We start from the raw sequence: 5,606 nt of genomic DNA on the forward strand, positions 1-5,606 counted from the left end.
CAGGTTTCTATGTACAGTATGTAGTTCATGGTTAAATAATGCCATCTAGTGGTATTTTAGACGCTAGGACATAATTCTGTATCACAAGAGAAGCTTTGCACTTTTAAAAGTGTAATACTGCTCCCCCCACCAACTAAATATTGTAAAAATAACTAAAATAAAACACACAAGGATTAGGTTTAATGTACGCATATTTGCATTATGCACTGTAAAGACAGAGTATACTGTACATTTAACCGCCAGTATCAGGAGCATGGCCGTGCTTACCTGTTCCTAGCATCACAACTCTATCCAAGCTCCACAACCACGATTAAGAGCCTACTGATCATAGAAAAGAAAACACTGGAAACTTAAACCTTTGACCCTTCATACAAAAGGTGTGTTAAGTTTGTACAACCGATTAACCCATCAACCACACAATAGTTTATTACCTCCTCTTGAGCAGTTTGCTGTGTAGTCCATTGTCCGTATGAAGGAGTTCTGGTTATGGAATGTTTGTTTGATGCTGGACATGGGCTGCATTGCTCTCCATCTCCTCTAGAGGGCATTATTAGACACAGAACAGTAGTTAGATGTCATCAAGCACGACTTTCTCACCTTGGTGAATGCTCATATCAGGCGTTGTAGCACGGCCTCCTTTCTCTGAGGACGCAGGCTGGTCACCTGACCCACATAGCCCAGTAATCAGGACATGATGTGAGGCTGCTGGGACCACACACGCTAGTTGCTGATGCTTTCAACATCTTTGATGAACGTAAGAGGAGGTTGAAGATCCTAAAGTAAGCCATGATATGATTAAACGTGGTTATATGGTCTGACTGGATCTCACCCGCATCAGCACACAGAGATGGTTCATGTTCTGAGATACCAAGGTCAACCTCTACGTCCTTGGCACTCAGAACAGGCTCCTGCAGAGAGAACGAAACAGGGAGAGAGAGAGAGAGAGTAGGAGAGAGCTATCAGTTGCAATTTAGTGACATTTTATCTCTATAGTCAAATTGTGGTTCTTTATCTGATCTCTCTTACCTTGAGTTTCTCCATCCAGGTCCTCAGTAGTGAGCTAAGTATGTGTGGATCTGACTGTGACCAGTAGAGCCCAGGCCACTCACTGCTATTCAGCTCCTCCTGTCAAATCAATGGTTCTTATATCTGTCTTGTTTCACACATGTACAAGTGTCTGACCTGTACAAGTGTGTGTGGTGTGAAATGGAAATATATATGTTTGTTGCATATCCCACTCAGACACCCGCTGAGAGTAGGGTCACAACCAGAGGGATTAGCAATTATTGACGGCGACCCTGTAGCAATAGGTTTAAGTGCCTTGCTCAAGAGCAGATTGACAGATTTTTACCAGCAAGTCAGCTCGGGATTTGAAATAGCAAGCTTTTGGTTACTGGCCCAGCGTTCTAAACCGCTAGGCTACCTGCCGCACCTGTCAGTCAAAGAGAGACAGAGTAGCCCATGACAGGTATCCCATTCCCATATGTTCATATCATAGTATGGTAAATTCTATTACATTTTAGTCAATTCAGGAGTGCCCAAATGTTGAGATCTGGGGAACAAGCTTTAGGAGCTTAGCAACTTCCTGGCAGATCTAGATTCAATCCGATCTGCCTTATCCTGCAATACCAACAACTGCAGAGCAGTCTTATGGTTTTTATTAAGGCGATGTTGGAGGTGTAACTGTGTTGGAGCTGTCAATTCAACAAGCGGCTCCCGGTATTATACCTATCACAGATATTGTCATTGGATGCACAGAATAGCATTAGTACTATAAATCCTATGCAGCCTTCATGCATGTTATAATCTACACCTATTTTGTTATATGATTTTCAATTTAAGTCTCTTTATTTCTATATAACCTAGACACCATCTCGCTCTGAACTGTTAACGCAGGTGGGATTTAAGGACAGGTGTGGTCTTGTGACAGTGACGGCAAGATAATGGCACCGCAGGAGATGGCTGCCGTTTTACGGGCTTCTAATCAATTGTGCTATTTTGTGTTTTTTCATGTTATTTGTAACTTACTTACTCACCTCGTACTTCTGGATATCAGGACAGCGAATACTCACCTCGTACTTCTGGATATCAGGACAGCGATTACTCACCTCGTACTTCTGGATATCAGGACAGCGATTACTCACCTCGTACTTCTGGATATCAGGAGAGCGATTACTCACCTCGTATTTCTGGATATCAGGAAAGGCTCAAATCTCCATCATTCACATGAAGAAAACGCAGTTAAACTGGGTGAGCTCTGTTGAAGAATATCCTACATACGGGATATTAAAAACAGTAATATCTTATGTTTCACCTAGTCGTGGCTGAACGACGACATGTATAATAAACAGTTGGCTGGATTTTCCATGCAGCGGCAAGACATAACAGCTGCCTCTGGTAAGACAAGGGGTGGCTGTCTGTAAGGGTAGGTACTACTTGGCCACCAGCCCTGCCCAGGACCCGACATTCTGCCCTCCTCTCCAGCATGCACCTCCAGAAAGGCAGACAGGCAGGCTCAAGGACAAGGCTGTAAGATGGCCGGGCACACAGCAGGTGCACCATCTAGTTGATGATCATAATGAACACAGATAGCTTTAAGAAGCAGATATAGTAACCCATGGGGTACAGAAGAGAGGGGAGGATTGAGAGAGAGAGAGTGGGCCCTGCTGAAGATTTTGACTAGTCATTATTTTTTTTTCATGACTCGAGTCAACTCATTAATTTTAGTCGTTCGTTTGACCTGCTAATGCTGGCCGCAATGAGTCCCAGGATTGAAAGCCAATTTATGCTTGTATGCTTTATACCAATAGACATGATTGGTTGACGGTAGGTGACGGCGGGAGATAAACACAAACTCACTTCCTTGATAAATTACATCACAACAGCACTGTGCTGCTCCGAGAAGCTCAAGAATTATGAATGCCCTGACTTCTGCAGAGGTCATACCATCGTGCTAAATGCTACATGGCCAATGCAGTTGTCGGATTGGCCTTTAAGGGCCAATTTATGTTTGATACGAAAATGTGGTTTGAAACTCTGTAAGGAGGGTGTGACACAGCTTTGTTGAACCAAAACATTACACAGCCTCTGCTCAACAAACTCAAACTCGAGAACAAATCCTTTGGTGGACTGCAATTAGTGAAGGACTGTGCGAATCACCTTGCATGGCTACCCAGACTCCTTTCTCCGTTCAAACGCTATGCCGCGCCCACAGACGCAGCAGAATAATTTAGTTTGAGTCGTCAGGCTACTTAACACCCTCAATGCAGTCAAGCAATGCATTCCGCAAAGAGTCGTTTACAATCTAGTCCGGTTGCTGCCACAACTAGACCTAATTTCAAATGTATCAATAAAAAAATTGTATTTTTTATACCTAGCAATCAACAAATGTACATTGTTTAAAGCACATTTTTACAAGTCTATCACAATAGGAGCCAATTTAAGGTTGATCCCAAAATGTGGTCCTGTATACACACAAATTCACTTCCTTGACAACTTCCTTCACAACAGCTCTGGTCAACAACTCTGCACTGCTCTGCGAAGCGCACAAGGTATGAATGCCCTTACTTCTGCAGAAGCCGTATCACCCCCAAAAAGTTGTTATTTTGATTGAACAACCCGAAAAGATCCAAGTCAGTAAAAAGATCCAAACTTCCAATTACTACAGCATACACTGGTCACCATTAACATCTTGCTGGTTTGCATTCTGAAATGACTTCCAGGATCTGAAAGATCAACTATTTAAAAAAATATATAAAGAAAACAAAAATTAATTAAAAAAATATTCATAATAATACTAATAATTAAAAAAAATATATATATTAAAGAATATATATATATATTTAAACTGGAACAACCATTTCAGTAAAGGGTGCAATAAATCCAACTAACAAAACATGTATGTGATTTATCTTTGTGTAGCATAAGATTAATTAATTAATTAATCAATCAATGCACATGCAAAAATACAGATATTGAAACAAACTATTCAAAAAATCTAACTGCAATAGAGCATGCTGGGAAGTATGATAATGATGAGGTGTGGTTTTGCAGACCAGCTCGACCAGTGGTCACCAACCTATTTTGAGTCAAGATCACTTACGGAGTCAAAATGTGAGCTGAGATACACTGCTCAGATTTTTTTTAAACATCATTTTAAAAACCTAAGCCTATGCAACATTAACCAATTAAAAACAATTCTGTAGCAATGAGGTTTGTGCAGTACGCCCAATACATTACCACTGCACATTGGCTATGCTTGAATTGCCGTGCCAATATTGTTCTTCTCTGACCATTTAGAAATGATATTTCAACATGTTTGGTATATGATCACACTGTTAATAGATAATTTGTAGTATTACTTGTGAGGCACAGCTGAGTGAGCATAATATGTATTTTTTTTCTACTGGGCTGATGGCCTGCATTTGATGGTCAGTCTGAGGGGAGAGAGCAGCAGTAAGTCTGCCTCTCAACCAACTCACTGTCCCTCCTCTCTCCCTTCTTCCGCTGTGAAAAGCGGACACAGTCTTCCAGCTGATGGTGAAACTTAAGTCGCACTGCATTACTTCTGCCTCATGCACCAATTCATGTTGTTACTCCTATGAACAGAGAAATTAAATTATTCTTTGATATAAAAAAAAGACACAAGCTTATCGAAATGCTTTGCTCTACTCATTCATTGCAGCTGCAGTGCTGGTTGTAGCGTGAGTGGAAATAGGGAGAATGTGCATTTTTTGGCACAGAAAAGTGTTGAAGTGTTGACAGTGCTGAATAACAATTTAAACATGAACTTATTCATAAAAACAGCAGTTCTTTGCCGTATTCGTTGAGTCTCTCTCTATGGTTTTAAACGTTTTGAAATCTCACATTATTAACTTTCCTGTGCATTTGAGGCTCATTTTTTACAGTCTATTGTGCGAGGAAACTTGCAGACACAGTGATCTGAGCTATCTGATTGGCCAGCGGTAGGCCTATAGTTGCACTTGATTTGCTCTCTGGGCTTGCTGGGTAGACGGAGTTCTACCTTCAGACACATGAAATTGTTGAAAATTAGAAGACTTTGCCTTCCCGGAGCTAGGGCGGCTGAATCAAGTGCACCTACCACCAACAGTGGAAAACGGATTTTAAAAAACATGAACACTAGGCTTTATCGTTGTGTTTTTACAGAAATATTTGGTGATCAACAAGGAACGCCATGGAGATTGACCAGTTGAACACGATCGGCCGGTTGGTGACCACTGATGTAAAGTGTGTATAAATGCCTTGATGATTTGAATTTGCAAGCATTTGGGCGGAAGTGCATTAATGTTTCAGCAGTTCCAGCAGCTACATCTTTATTACAAAAAAACTATATCCAAACACTCTAGAAATTACTGTATGGTGAGGGTACAGTGTTGTTCCCTGGGGTACAAAATGGTCAAAGGTACACATAAGGTACTTTCAGAGGCACACTTAGAACTCACATGTTGCTTGTCGGTTTCTTTCAAGGTATATGTACAGATAATCAAGTATAGTGGTAAATTGGTTTGGTATTGGTTTCGGTAGAATACAAAAAGGCTACTTTGCGCACACGCTACAGCTTTTGGGACTTCATCGGTAATAATTTG

The sequence above is a fragment of the Oncorhynchus masou genome, chromosome 22 (genome assembly GCF_036934945.1).
Source record: "Oncorhynchus masou masou isolate Uvic2021 chromosome 22, UVic_Omas_1.1, whole genome shotgun sequence".
NCBI lineage: Eukaryota > Metazoa > Chordata > Actinopteri > Salmoniformes > Salmonidae > Oncorhynchus > Oncorhynchus masou.